Below are 16564 nucleotides of genomic sequence, written 5' to 3'. Positions count from 1 at the left end.
AGTAGGGAACCCTTGTGAGGGACTCATTGTGTCAGGCAAGTTTCTGTAGAGACAAGGGGGATAATGGAAATTTTTAGTCCATAAGATACAGGAGTAGTATTAGGTCATTTGGTCCATTGGGTCTACTGTGCTTGATCCATTTTTCCTCGCAGCCGCAGTCCCCTGCTCTTTGTTCCCCGACTAATCAAGAACCTATCAAACTCTGCCTTAAATATACCAAATAACTTGACCTCCACAACTGCCTGTGACAATGAATTCCACAGATTCACCACTGTCTGGCTAAAATTCCTCATCATCTCTGTTCTAGATAGATAGATAGATAGATAGATACTTTATTCATCCCCATGGGGAAATTCAGCATTTTTTCCAATGTCCCATACACTTGTTGTAGCAAAAACTCATTACATACAATACAATACTTAGCTCAGTAATAATATGATATGCATCTAAATCACTAGCTCAAAAAGCATTAATAATAGCTTTAAAAAGTTCTTAAGTCCTGGCAGTTGAATTGTAAAGCCTAATGGCATTGGGGAGTATTGACCTCTTCATCCTGTCTGAGGAGCATTGCATCGACAGTAACCTGTCGCTGAAACTGCTTCTCTGTCTCTGGATGGTGCTATGTAGAGGATGTTCAGGGTTTTCCATAATTGACCGTAGCCTACTCAGCGCCCTTCGCTCAGCTACCGATGTTAAACTCTCCAGTACTTTGCCCACGACAGAGCCCGCCTTCCTTATCAGCTTATTAAGACGTGAGGCGTCCTTCTTCTTAATGCTTCCTCCCCAACACGCCACCACAAAGAAGAGGGCGCTCTCAACAACTGACCTATAGAACATCTTCAGCATCTCACTGCAGACATTGAATGACGCCAACCTTCTAAGGAAGTACAGTCGACTCTGTGCCTTCCTGCACAAGGCATCTGTGTTGGCAGTCCAGTCTAGCTTCTCGTCCAACTGTACTCCCAGATACTTGTAGGTCTTAACCTGCTCCACACACTCTCCATTAATGATCACTGGCTCCATGTGAGTCCTAGATCTCCTAAAGTCCACCACCATCTCCTTGGTCTTGGTGACATTGAGACGCAGGTAGTTTGAGTTGCACCATATCACAAAGTCCTGTATCAGTTTCCTATACTCCTCCTCCTGTCCATTCCTGACACACCCCACTATGGCCGTGTCATCAGCGAACTTCTGCACATGGCAGGACTCCGAGTTATATTGGAAGTCAGATGTGTACAGGGTGAACAGGACCGGAGAGAGTACGGTTCCCTGTGGCGCTCCTGTGCTGCTGACCACTGTGTCAGACCTACAGTCTCCCAACCGCACATACTGAGGTCTATCTGTCAAGTAGTTCCTAAAAGGAAGTCCCTCTATTCTGAGGCTGTGTCCTCTGGTCTTGGACTCCCCCACCATAGGAAACATTCTCTCCACATCCACTTTCACGGTTTGATAAGTTTCAGTGAGGTCACCTTCCACATTGTCCAGAAATATCAAGTACCTCTGCCCCACACAGATGCTGCCTGACCCGCTGAGTTCCTACAGCCGCTTGTTTTCCGCTCCAGATCCCAGCATCTTCAACCTCTTGTGTCCTCACTATCATTGGCATTCTGAACTGGCAATCAAGCACAGGTGAACATCGAACACTGCAACACAGTACAGGCCCTCAGACCACAATGTTGTGACAACCTTTTAACCTACTTTAAGGTCAATCTAACCCTTCCCTCACACATAGCCCTCTTTCATCCATGTGCTTATCTAAGAGTCTCTTAAATGTCCTTGATGTATCTGCCTCTACCACCCCCTTGGCAATGCATTTTGTGCACCTACTGCTCTCAGTCTGGGTGGGGTGGGGAGGAAACTACCTCTTGACATGGCCCTCCCCATACTTTTGTCCAATCACCTTAAAATTATGTAGGTGCCAGCTGTGCAATCTATCTGTGCCTCTCAACATTTTGTACACCTCTATCAAAGTCACCTATCATCCTCTTTCGCTCCAAAGAGAAAAGCCCCAGCTCAATCAACCAATCCTCATAAGGCATGCTCTCCAATCCAGGCAGCATCCTGTTAAGTCTCCTCTGCAACCTCTCCAACGCTTCCCCATCCTTCCTATAGAGCAGTGACCAGAGCTGAACCAAGTCTACCCAGAGATTTATTAAGCTGTCGCATTACCTCGTGGCTCTTGAACTCAATCTGGAGCAAAACATTATCTGCTGGAGGAACTTGGTGGGTCGAACAGCATCTGTGGGAGGACGGGGAATGTCGAGGTTTCAGGTTGAAACCCTGCCTCAGGATTGAGTGGAGGGGAAGATGGTATTAATGGGAGAGGAGAAATAGCAAGACAGAGACCAGAAAAGTCAACAGCAATCATTATAGTTCTGGTTTTCATCCTTGAAATTTTAGTGCATTTTTGCTTGCAAGATACCTAAAGTACAGCCAGAAGTCAAGCGAATCTTTGTCACTATGTTCGCCTCATTCAACATAGCATGTGCTTTATATAAATGGTTAAAAAGAAGTTACATTAGAATATAGCCAGTTGATTATAGAGTCAATGGTAAAGTCAATTGTAGTGATGATCGCATTATATATTTGCAATTAATTCAGACAACTAAGAAAACATTCAAGCACAGCACTCAAATATGGGCTGGATCTGGTTTAATGATCTGAAAGCTCTTGACTGCCCTCACTTAATCCATCAAATCCTCCATTCCCAGCTTTAGATTAAGCAACATGATCAACATAGGCTGGTGAGGAATCTTTAAAATATCATTTGTACATTTCCTCCCATTGGGCAACAACATGGTAATGAAGGTAAAGTACTTGACTAGATTATTTGGTTATTGATAAGCACAAGGTATTCTGCAGATGCTGGAACTCCAGAACACGCACAAAATGCAGGAGGAACTCAGTAGGTCAGGCAGCATCCATGGAAACAAGCAAACAGTCAAAGTTTCGGGCTGCGATCTTTCTTCAGGGCTAGAAAGGAAGGGGGCAGACACCAGAATAAAAAGGTGGGGGTAGGGGAAGGAGGCTAGCTGGAAGGTGATAGGCAAAGCCAGGTGGGTGGAAAAGGTAACAGGCTGGAGAGGAAGGAATTTGATGAGAGGAGCGTGGGCCAGGGAAAAGGGGGACATGGGGGGAGTTGATAGGCATATGAAGAGAAGAATTAAGAGCCCAGAGGGGAGGGGGAAGGAGCTTTTTTTCACCAGAAAAATCGATATTCATGCCATCAGGTTGGATGCTACTCAAACAAAATACAAGATGTTGCTCCTTCACTCTGAGATTGCCCTCTTGGCACAAGAGGAGGCCATGAACCAACATGTCAGAATGGGATTGGGGTTTGGAGTTAAAATGTTTTGCCACTGTGTTGGCTATTGAATTGTTTTGATGTACAGTACTGTGCAGAAGTCTTAGGCACGCACATATATCTAAGAATTTTGCACAACGCCATGTTTGTCAATGTGGAGCAGAGAGTGAGTTTGTAAATCTGGCAGGAGCGAGGGATGTTGGGAATAGCGAGGGTAGACCGCCACAGGAGGGGTATGGGACAGGTGGCAGAGAAGGAGTACCAGGGATAGGGGGTAACATGGGTGCAGACACACCCAGCCCTGAGACACCGGGCAAGGTCATTTGACTCCAAACAATTGATCATTTCAGAATGTCTCTCTGCTGTTTCCCACTCCCTCCCCTCTCCCCTTTTCTCAACCATGATTTCCCACTCTCAGTCCACAGTAGAGACCCATATCAGAATCAGGTTTATTATCACTCACATATGTCAGGAAATGTGATTTTGTTTTACAGCAGCAGTACAGTGTAATACATAAAATTACTACAGTATTCTGCAAAAGTGTGTGTGTATACAAATATATATATATAGAGAGAGAGAATACTATATATAATATAGATTATATACTGTTTGCATAGGACTGTGTTTTGATATTTGCTTAATTTTCCAAAATGAAGTCTAGAGCAGGAGATTGCAACTGAGCAACTGCTCAAAGTTAGCAGGGCAGGCCTCCTGAACAACAACAATATCATGCACTTGTAAAGCTCCACTAACAAGAAAAATAGCTCAAGATTCTTCGCAAAAGAATATTCAGCCAAAACTGGAATATGAGGAAAGGACAGGAGCTATTAGGAAGGATGGATAGACGCCGAAGGGAGAGGTGGAGAATTCTGGGGGGCATTGAAGAGAGCTCAGTTTAGAAGGTTGAAGGCTTGGGCCTCTGTATTGGGTTGAAGTGAGGCGGGGAAACTCTGAAGTTCAGAGTTGGAGGAATGGAAGGTCTTGGGTTGTAAAACAGATTACGGGAACAAAGAGGAGCAATGGATGTTACATTTTAAATTGAAAGCCTTCTGATCCTAGGAATTAGTGTAGGTCATAGGTGTAGGTACAAGCTCGATTAAAGGAAGCAGAGTTTTGGATGAGCTGATAGGTGCCTCAGGTGGAGGTGATAAATAGTGGTGAGGACATTAATAGGTTGGTCAAGCTGCGGAGAATAATGTGTGATTTTTGTTCAACGTGGAGGAGAAATGATAAAATTTACTTTCAGATGTATTTGAAGAGGGGTTGTGGAGAACGCAGAGTCTGGCCAGCTTCATTGTTTCCAATGAGGGGACACTCTAAACCACTGGCTTCACCTGCAGATTAACGGTGGATATAATGTTTGATGCATCATGGTTATTGACCCAAACGAGGGATAGGCTGGCACATACAAGTTTGATCGAGGCAGGAAAGAGATGAGACAGGGCTAGGGGTTTCCTGCCTGGGGTCCACAGACCCCCTCGGTTAATGATATTGGTTGGGGACCCCTGCTCTAGAGTTTAAGTGATCAAAATCATGTGCAAGAGGGCAAAGCTCTTAACACACCAAGGAGTCTCAACTTGAAAATAGTTATGGCAATTTTTAATCTTTCTCAGAATGAAACCTAAAGTCAGGGGTGGATAGAAACAAGTTCCATGTATGGCCTTTAATCACACCCAGCTTCTGCTCCCTGTTGACAATCATCAAATTTACCCATTGTCCCCTTATCTCTCTCTCTGGATCCCATGTTCCAGAGATTAACCTGGTTACATCTCTGCAATGCCAATGCTAAATATAGTCAGCATGGAAAGTGGCCCCTCAGCCCTCCATATCCATGACAACCATCAAGAATCGACCTATACTAGCCCCATTTATAGCTCTTGGCCCTCAACCTTCTACGCCTTGGAAACTCAAGTGGTTGTTCAGATAGTTGTGAAATGTTGATGCGGGTATCCGCCTCAGCAGTGTGTCCCAGATTTCCAGCCACCCTCCAAATGGGAAATAAAATCTTCCTCAGATCCTCTCTAAAACTCTCACCCCTGATCCTAAGTCTATGCCCTTCATTTTAGTCACCTCTGCCCTGGGGAAAGATCCCCACCGTTCACCCCCATAATCTCCGTCAGGTCTTACCTCAGTCTCATCCATCCCAAGGAAAACAAGCAGAGTCCATCCAGGCACTCCTGACAAATGAAGACGTTGATTCGCACAGGCTGGACGGCGTCATTTATGACCCTGTGATACAGTATCTCCAAGGATCCAACCGGAGGCCAACAAGTTTCGAGCCTCGTGTATTCCTCTTGTTGCCTTGTGGCCTCGGTGAGTTGGGCTGAATGGTTTCTCTTGGAGCGATCAGGTAGTGGAACAAGCACTCCAACACTCTCACCCACTGCAACACTTGAAATACCCCCAGCTTCTCATAACAATAGGGGCCAGGAATGTTATGAATGCCAAGCTTGCCGTGTTTTAAATAATTTATTTAGAGGTATAGCGCGGTAACAGGACATTCTGGTCCAACGAGCCCACGCCGCCTAATTACACACGTGACCAATTAACCTATGAAATAGGTTTTCGGAATGTGGGAGGAAACCAGAGCACATGGAGGAGATCCAAGCAGTATGGGAGAGAAAGTACGAACACCTTACAGACAGTGGTGGGAGTTGAATTTGGGTCACTGGTGCTGTAGTAATGTTACACTAACGTGCCATTCTTAACCATTTCCCACCAGTTACATTGCATTCTTGCTCTCATTCCTGGGTACTAGTAAGATCTTTTACCTTTGTTTCACCTTCAGTCAGCATCCCTGATTATCTGACATCTGATTAGTCTCCTGGTTAGTGCTACACACGCAAAATGCTGGAGGAACTCAGCAGGCCAGGCAACATCTATGGAAAAGAGTACGGTCAACGTTTTGGGCCTAAAACATCGACTGTGCTCTTGATTGTAAATAAGTGATTGTGTTGCTCGGATTTCCAGCAATGAGGGCTGTCATGAGAACTGCTGGGATCACCCTCTAAGAAGAAAAGAGCCCTTAACTCTGAGTGGAGTCATCGGGACGCCGTCGTGACGGCATTTTTTTTTAGCAGGCTTTCTTGTTTTTATGAGGCTGATTTGCTAGCTCAATGCTCAACCCAACACAGATGGAAAGCGTGCAAGGGAGCTGGCTGGATTCGAACTCGGGAGCCTTCGCTCCTAAGTCTGGCATGAATGCCACTATGCCACCAGCCAGCACACCTTCTAAGAGACATCATTATTCACACCATTAGCTAAACAGAGCCAATGAGGGCACTATCTGTACGAAGGCATCTCTGACGGAGAAGGAAGCAGTGATCTGCAACAAAAACATGCAATAAAGTTTGCTACAACCTTCGGAAAGTCCCTCTGTATTGGAAAGTTTTACACCAGGCTTCCTGGAGGGACCTGGCTGATACTCCAAGATAAGGGACAATTGCTGATGGGTTTCAGGGTGTAGATGGTGTAGTATGTGATTCAGTACATCATTCCTGTGTGTTTATCTAGGTGTATTCTCCAGGCCTGGGGCAGCTTACCCCCAAAATCTCTGTCATATACCAGACCTTCCCTTTCAATCCCAAGATTCCAAATTGCATCCTCCCAGGTATAGACTATTGACAGTGTGATCATTAAGAGCTTCAAATGTGCTTTCCACTTCCCCAACTGTGAGTTCCTTTTTGTCTCCCTGTAAACTAATGAGATCGGGTCTGTGGGCGTCATGGTAGCGTTTAGCAGTCGTGTAGCAGTTAGTGACCCAGGTTCAAGGCTGCTCTGTTTGTAAGGTTCTCTCTGTGACCATCTGGATTTCCTCCGGATGCTCCAGTTTCTTCCCTCGTTCCAAAGATGTGCAGGTTAATTTGTCACGTGGATGTAATTGAGCAGCGTGGACTCTGAGCTGGAAGGGCCTGGTACCTCAAAATAAAAATAGAAGTTACCCAAGGGAAGATGGCTGGAGGTATGTGGCAAGGTTACATCTTAAATAGCTGAAGTAACACTCTCCTACTTTACATTGAATTGAATTGACTTTATTTCTTACATCCTTCACATACACGAGGAGTAAAAATCTTTACGTTACGTCTCCGTCTAAATGTGCAGTCATAGTCATTTATAATAATGGCCTGTCATTGTAAATGTCCTGAATCATGGGAAGTTCACAACTACAATGTAACATAGAAATACACTCAGATCAGCGTGAGTTTAATCAGTCTGATGGCCTGGTGGAAGAAGCTGTCCTGGAGCCTGTTGGTCCTGGCTTTTATGCTGCTGTACCGTTTCCCAGATGGTAGCAGCTGGAACAGTATGTGGTTGGGGCGACTGGGGTCCCCAGTGATCCTTCAGGCCCTTTTCTCACACCTGTCTTTGTAAACATCCATGGGAAGTTCATAACTACAGATGCACTGGGCTGTCTGCACTACTCTCTGCAGAGTCCTGCCATTAAAGGAGATACAGTTCCCATATCAGGCAGTGATGCAGTCAGGATGCTCTCAATTGTACCCTTGTAGAGAGTTCTTAGGATTTGGGGGCCCACACCAAACTTCTTCAGCTGTCTGAGGTGAAAGAGGCACTGTGGTGCCTTTTCACTACATAGCCAATATGTATAGACCACGTTTACAGGCTCCCGCTCCACTTCCTTTGCTCTTTCGGGTGTGTATTTGATACACCATCAATAACTCACTCTGAGACGTAAAAGCGAGGTATCGGCTTTTATTGACTGGAAGAAGGAACGAGCAGTGAGTGACCACCATACTACATCCTGGAGACTGAGAGGCCGGGCTCAGACCTCCATCGCCTTTATACCGGGGTCTGTGGGAGGAGCCACAGGAGCAGTCAGCAGGGGTCTGTGGGAGGAGCCACAGGAGCTGTCAGCAGGGTCTGTGGGAGGAGCCACAGGAGCAGTCAGCAGGGGTCTGTGGGAGGAGCCACAGGAGCTGTCAGCAGGGGTCTGTGGGAGGAGCCACAGGAGCAGTCAGCATGGGTCTGTGGGAGGAGTCACAGGAGCTGTCAGCAGGGGTCTGTGGGAGGAGCCACAGGAGCAGTCAGCATGGGTCTGTGGGAGGAGTCACAGGAGCTGTCAGCAGGGGTCTGTGGGAGGAGCCACAGGAGCAGTCAGCATGGGTCTGTGGGAGGAGTCACAGGAGCTGTCAGCAGGGGTCTGTGGGAGGAGCCACAGGAGCAGTCAGCATGGGTCTGTGGGAGGAGTCACAGGAGCTGTCAGCAGGGGTCTGTGGGAGGAGCCACAGGAGCAGTCAGCATGGGTCTGTGGGAGGAGTCACAGGAGCTGTCAGCAGGGGTCTGTGGGAGGAGCCACAGGAGCAGTCAGCAGGGGTCTGTGGGAGGAGCCACAGGAGCAGTCAGCAGGGGTCTGTGGGAGGAGCCACAGGAGCTGTCAGCAGGGGTCTGTGGGAGGAGCCACAGGAGCAGTCAGCAGGGGTCTGTGGGAGGAGCCACAGGAGCTGTCAGCAGGGGGTCTGTGGGAGGAGCCACAGGAGCTGTCAGCGTGTCCAGACAGGTATATGTAGTTCACCACAGTATTTTCATCCAGTTTTTTAACATTAACCTTTTCATGACGGTTACATCAATGGGCATTAACATGGAAGCCACGGTTTTATTTTCACTGGTCTAACCCTCATTTCCTTTGCTGAATGAGGTTATGTATGTTTGGTGATGCCTTGGCCTTTAAATCTGGGCCTGCTCAAGTAGGCCTCTGGTGTCTATCATTGATCAAACAGGAGACAGTAGACTTGCTAAGTATAAATCTAATGGTTCTTTTAGGTTTTGATCACATATTAATCCATACAGTCTTCCAGATAACAAGAAATGGGGTGCAAGATATTCAGTTGCTATTCTTTGCTGCACTTGACACAGTTAAAATGGAAAGTCTCTCCTGATGCATACTTCTCTAATCATAAGTCCTAGTAATGCAGGAAGACTGGACATTTTCACAGATAGCTTGTCTATACTTAGACTATTGTGCTGTTTTCTCCCCTACTGACAGATAATTTTGTGGAGTTCATGGACTAGGCTAAGGACTGTGCTTATTTTAAAGAAAGCATTAGCGCATGGAAACAAAATTGAAGGAGTTCACTATAACTAGGGAGGATTAGAATAGTGACCTCACCCTCTCTATTTATAGTAGTGTATCTGTGTGTGGAGGTGTGAGGAGAAATGTAATTTTAACATGGAGGTGTCAGCAGATCCATCTAGAAGTTTAGATATGATGCATGGCTAATTAGAAACAGAATCAGGTTTAATATCACTTACATATGTCGTGAAATTTGTTGGCAGCAATACATAATAATGGTGAAAAAAACTGAATTATTAAATAGAAATGCAAAAATAAAAATAAAAACGTATTGAGGTAGTGTTTATGGGTTCAATATCCAATCAGAAGTTTGATGGCAGAGGGGAAGAAGCTGTTCCTGAATCGTTGAGTGTGTGTCTTCAGGCTTCTATACCTCCTCCCTGATGGTAGCGATGAGAACAAGGGATGACCTGAGTGATGGGGGTCCTTAATGATAAACGCTGCCTTTTTGAGGCATCACTCCTTGAAGATGTCCTGGAAACTACAGAGGCTGGTGCTCATGATGTAACTGATTAAGTTTACAACTCCCTGCCGCTTACTTCGAACCTGGGCAGTAGCCCCCCCCCCACCGCCACACCAGACGGTGATGCAGCCAGTTAGAATGCTGTCTACACCTGTAGAAATTTTCGAGTGTTTTTGTTGACGTACCAAATCTTCTCACACTCCTAATGAAATATAGCCACTGTCATGCCTAATGATAACTCCTGGAATTCATTTACTTCTCAGCAGTTACCTACCTATCCAAAATAAATACAAAAAGGCACTAAAACTCCCACGCACCTCACTATCCCATCATGCATCCAAAGAGCCCAAATGGTAAAATTTTGTGAAGCTGCAACCTCAGCAGAACTATGGGAGCTTAAGTGAATTTATCTCCTCTTTTATTCATCAAGGGTGTAAGTGACTTCATCTTCAAGTAGTTGCATAGCTCTCTGAGTTCCAAGTGCTTCAATCTATGTTTATAAGCCAGTATGCATTCCTACACGTACACAGGAGAAATACTGGAAGATAAGCATTTCTGAAGCTTGCCCAGCCAGGACTAGCTTGTCTGTCGAGGATTATGAATTGATCTAAAACTTGCTGGTAATATTCCCAACTCCCAAAGAAAGGCTGATCACTCTTAATTCTTGCCAGAAGATCAGGCAGTCTGGATCAGGTACCTCATCTTTTACTACAAGGCATAACTCCTCACTGTTATACTTTATAACTTCAAAACATTAAACTCATTCGAGGAAGATGCGGGGAATCCAATATACAGATGTAGTTTTGTCTTTACTGGAAGCGAACCACACACATATCACATGGTAACGTGATGACATATTCAATTAGCATATTTTTACATATAATTCATAATTAATTATTTAAATGAATAAGAATGCTTAATCAACCTATATATATATGTATATATACAGCATCACTCAAATATTATTGAAATATTAGAAACATAGAAGTATAGAAAACCTAGAGCACAATACAGGCCCTTCGGCCCACAAAGCTGTGCCAAACATTTCCATACCTTAGAAATTACCTAGGGTTACCTATAGCCTTCTATTTTTCTGGCTCTATGTACCTGTCCAGGAGTCTCTTAAAAGACCCTATCGTATCTGCCTCCACCACCACCACTGGCAGCCATTCCACGCACTCACCACTCTCTGCGTAAAAAACTTACCCCTGACATCTCCTCTGTACCTACTTGAAGCACCTTAAAACTGCCCTCTCATGCTAGCCATTTCAGCTTTGGGAAAAAGCCTCTGACTATCCACATGATAAATGCCTCTCATCATCTTATACACCTCTATCAGGTCACCTCTCATCCTCCATCGCTCCAAGGAAAAAGGCCGAGTTCACTCAACCTATTCTCATAAGACATGCTCCCCAATCCAGGCAACATCCTTGTAAATCTCCTCTGCACACTTTCTATGGCTTCCACATCCTTCCTGTAGTGAGGCGACCAGAACTGAGCACAGTACTCCAAGTGGGGGCTGACCAGGGTCCTATATAGCTGCAACATTACTTCTAGGCTCCTAAACTCAATCCCATGATTGATGAAGGCCAATGCACCGTATGCCTTGTTAACCACATAATCAACCCGTGCAGCAACTTTGCATGTCCTATGGACTTGGACCCAAAGATCCCTCTGATCCTCCACACTGCCAAGAGTCTTACCATTAATACTATATTCTGCCATCATAATTGACCTACCGAAATGAAACACTTCACTATTATCTGGGTTGAACTCCATCTGCCAATTCTCAGCCCAGTTTTGCATCCTATCAACATCCAGCTGTAACCTCTGACAGACCTTCACACTATCCACAACACCTTCAACCTTTGTGTTATCAGCAAACATACTAACCCATCCCTCCACTTCCTCATCCAGGTCATTTATAAAAATCACGAAGAGTAAGGGTCCCAGAACAGATCCCCGAGGCACACCACTGGTCACCAGTTCTGGATCCACAAAGCAATGTCCCCTTGGATCCCATGCTTCCTTACTTTCTCAATAAGCCTTGCATGGGGTACCTTGTCAAATGCCTTGCTGAAATCCATATACACTACACCTACTGCTCTTCCTTCATCAATGTGTTTAGTCACATCCTCAAAAAATTCAATCATGCTCGTAAGGCACGGCTTTGCCTTGAAAAAGCCATGCTGACTACTCCTAATCATATTATGTCTCTCCAAATGTTCATAAATCCTACCTCTCAGGATCTTCTCAAATTACCAACCACTGAGCTAAGACTTACTAGTCTATAATCTCCTGGGCTATCTCTACTCCCTTTCTTGAATAATGGAATAACATCCACAACCCTCCAATCCTCTGGAACCTCTCCCGTCCCCATTGATGATGCAAACATCATCACCAGAGGCTTGGCAATCTCCTCCCTCGCCCCCCACAGTAGTCTGGGGTACATTTCATCCAGTCCCGGTGACTTACCCAACTTGATGTTTTCCAAAATCTCCAGCACATCCTATTTCTTAATATCTACATGCTCAAGCTTTTCAGTCTGCTGTAAGTCATCCCTGGCAGTGCATATTAAATACACAACACTTGCCAAAGATCCTTTAATAACAAGGAGGTTGTCCTATTTCTTCCCGATGACATATCTCATGTTTTAAGGCAGTAAAAGCCATTCGTTACAAACGTTCTCACTATAGGTTCAATTGAAAACATACTTTATCATGAAGACAGTTATTTGAGCATATGCTGGAAAGAATGAAAGGTATTTTTCAGCAGTCTTCTATTATTCCAACCCCCAGTGGAATTTGTTCCTGTCATACATGCGGCAAGCAGTTCATCGCAGTTCAGAATCCCCATGCAAGAAGCCTATTTTGTGAGGATGTAAACCTTTGTTTAAAAGGTTTAAGATACAATATACAAGGCATAGGTCTTACCGAATTAAATTAAATTGACTTTAATTCTTTACATCCTACACATAGGTGAGGAGTAAAAATCTCTACGTTACACCTCTGTCTGAATGTGCAAAGTGCAGATTATAGTAATTTGTAATAAATATTACTGAAAACCACCTAGCTTCATGGCGGACAGTGGTAAACAGTGAATGAAAAGTAATCCTGTTCCATCCATTGGGCTGGCACATAGAATATTGGTTTGTCAGACACATCACAAGCTGTCCAACGTAGGTCCTTTATCACTAGGAAAGCAGGCATTTATCGCAAAACTGGAGAGGAAACACAGGTTTGGGATGACTGCTGACATCAGGTTATCCACTGACCAGGTGCTTGCTACAACTTTGTTTTGTAGAAAGTGGAAATTGAGTGCAATAGCCTACACAATAGTCCACTGATTCTCCAGGTTCAAGGGTTCGAGGGTTCAGCTCAGGGCTAACAACCCTGACCGGTAAAACAAAGTTGTTACGGAAACAGCAGTGAAGAATCCTATATCTGAGTGTGACGGTATTCCGGAGTCTCCACCCGGGACCTGAAAAACTGACAGCAGTGAGAGGAAGCCCTGATCACCACTGGAGATGGAGAAACTTTATTGCTGCCCTAAATGCCAGCGGTGTAGCGGTCAAAAGAAAGAGCCTATATGAGCTTTGTTCTTGTAGTAGAATTGCAGTGAGGTTTATTGAGACAGCGAGGAAGCAGGCACAAAGCAGACATACTCCACATTAATAACACGTGGAGACTTTGCTAAACCCAACCATGGACTTGTGCGTGGAGCAGCAAAATCTGATTTCCATTTTAATGTGCGGGTGATGGACTTTTGGATTTTCCTTCAGAAGTGGGAAAACATGCTGGCCTGGCACTAGTTCCAACCACAAATATGAACGCCTGATCCCCTGCAGCTTTCATCTCCGTGCTCTCAACGTTTCCCTGGTTTAGCTGCTTGTGAAAATTGATTGTTACCTTCTGAAGGAAAGCGTGTGCAAAGACCTTACCAGCCCTGGTTCGGTGATCCAAAGGTAATCGAAACAGTGCCTCACTCAGTCAGCATTTTACTGAACTTCTGCCAGCTCTAGATCTGACTGCCCAGCACCGCTGGATCAACGAGACCTTTGTCCCCTCGTGTGTAGACTCCCACTCCTTGCTGTATGAAGCTGCTAGAAAGAGCTGCCTCAATGTGAAGTTCAAAATTTAAAGTGCATTTATTATCAAAGTACAACCTTGAGATTTGTCTCCTTACAGGCAGCCACAAAATAAAGAAACCCAGTAATACCCATTAAAAAGGAAGACTACCAAACACCCCATGGAAAAAGAAATAAATCGTGCAAACAATGAAAGTAAGCAATTAACAGTCAGAACTGAAGTTCACGAAAGTGAGAACACAGCCACGAAGCCCAAACAGGAGCTCGTTAGTTGCAGGCCACAGCCTCAGTCCATTGCAGGGACAAGTAAACCTCGCAGAACAGTGTGCTGAACCCTGCCCCATCTGTCACCTCTGGCCCCGACACCCTGACCTTTTCAAAAAGAGCGGATCATTCCTCGCTCCGGGACCTGGGCCCTGCCGCTTTGATCCGCTCTCGGGCCACGATTCAGCCCAAACCCGACCTTTCCAGTTCGGCCCAGTGCCAAATCAGTCAAACATTAGCTTGTTCCTCTGTCTCGTCTCAGTAAATATTAAATATTTAATAGCTCCACTGCTCCTTGAGAACCGTGTTCGGGCAGCACTTGGTTTCTTTATAATTACACTGTCAATATCAATGTTTTGTTTTAAATTGTTGGTTGTGTGAGGTCAGTATGGGCCAGGGTACATGAACCGGTTTCTTATACAATACTGAGGGTCATCTAGGGAGGAAGGTGTGCTTACAAAGAAGGCACGATTGCTCCTCTAATTTCTTAGGAGTTTGTGCAGATTTGGCGGGTCATTTAAACTTTGACAAATTTCTATAACTGCACAGTAGAGAGTACCCTGACTGGTTGCATCTCAGTCTGTTATGGAACCACCTATGCCCAATATGGAAAAAACAGCAAAAAAATAGTAGATTCAGCCCAGTCCATCACAGGTAAATCCCTCCCCAACATCGAGCACATCTACAAGATGTGCTGTCACAAGACAGTGTCATTCATCATCAAGGACCCCCACCATCCAGGCCATGCTCTCTTCTCACTGCTGCCATCGGGAAGGAGGTACAGGAGCCTCAGGACCCACAACGCCAGGTTCAGGAACAGTTATTACCCCTCAACCGTCAGGCTCCTGAACCAGAGTGGATAACTTCACTCACGTCGGCTTTGAACCGATTCCACAAACTATGTACTTACTTTCAAGGACTCTGCAACTCATGTTGTCTGTATTATTTATTTATTGTTACTTTTTTTTGTACTTGCGTTGTTTGTCTTCTTTTGCACGTTGGTTGTTTGTCAGTCTTTGTGAGTAGTTTTTCATTGATTCTATTGTATTTTTCGTTCTACTGTGAACATCTGCAGGAAAGTGAATCTCAGAGTAGAATATGGTGACATATATGTAGCTTGATAATAGATTTAGATACTTTGAATTTTGAACCCGCCATGCACAATGGAGAAGGAGACACATTTATTCTAAACCGTCTCCCGCTTTCAAGGACAAAGTAAATCAGGTGAGATTTTAAGAGAAGCAAAGACTTCCAATGTGATAAATTGCCAAGACATCTGTATTCAGCTTCCCAAGCTGCACATTTTTTTTTGAGTTTAGCAATTATTTTACTGAATCCCTGTCCTATTTTTCTTGACTTTGCCAAGTCAATTACCAATTTCAATTGTTGGAGGCCATGCTGAAATATGGCAGAAATAAGCAATGTTTTGATTTCTATTAGCTGCAAATCAATATTTGCTTTCTCTTTGATCCTCTTATACTTTTTTCAAAAGAGTCCCCTATATTTTCTACATTATCCACTTAGTTTTAGACCATAAGATCTAAGAGCAGAATTCAGCCATTCGGCCCATTGAGTTTGCTCCGCCATTCCATTATGACTGATTTACTATCACTCTCAACCCCATTTTCCTGCCTTCTCCCCATAATGTTTTACACCCTTACTAATCAAGAATCTAACAACCACCATTTGGTCTCCAAAGCCATCTGTGGCAATGAATTCCACAGATTCACCACTCTCTGGCTACATAAATTCCTCTTTATCTCCTGTTCTAAAGAGACGTCCTATTCCTAGACGCACCCACTGCTAGAAACATCCCCTCAATATCCACTTTAATCCTTATAATTATCACATTCTTCATTTTTGGATCATTGGACTCTCTACATTCTGTATTTCCATGTTTAGAATAAAACTTGTGTATTTTTTTCTCTTATCATATGTACATATACCTGAGACATTTTGAAGGCCTTTCATGGCTCAGTAACTGATGTGCTGTTCATTTTATTTATTCCAACCCAGCCTCCGTTCCCCCCAACCCCCTCAACATCTGTCCCAAGACCAGACTGGCTCTATTTATGCCATGTTGATAGTGAACTGCCAGCTGTTCAGTAATTTTACATTTGTCTGTACCAGATCCTTTTCATCAACTGCTCGAAATCTGTCCATATTAAAGCCATGTCTATTCAAATGCTTTCAGCCAGCTCAGCTCACTGCATTCCCCAGAATTAGGTCCTGTAATACGCGCCACATTAAATTGGAAACACTGATTAAGACAGCTGTTATGATTTGTAGATTCGCACAACACATAGACGTGCCATCCAGCTTTTTGAGAATGCTCTGACCATGATGCACCCATTCGAA

The sequence above is a fragment of the Hemitrygon akajei genome, chromosome 32, assembly GCF_048418815.1.
Source record: "Hemitrygon akajei chromosome 32, sHemAka1.3, whole genome shotgun sequence".
Lineage (NCBI taxonomy): Eukaryota > Metazoa > Chordata > Chondrichthyes > Myliobatiformes > Dasyatidae > Hemitrygon > Hemitrygon akajei.
Note: the sequence above shows the minus strand (reverse complement) of the source record.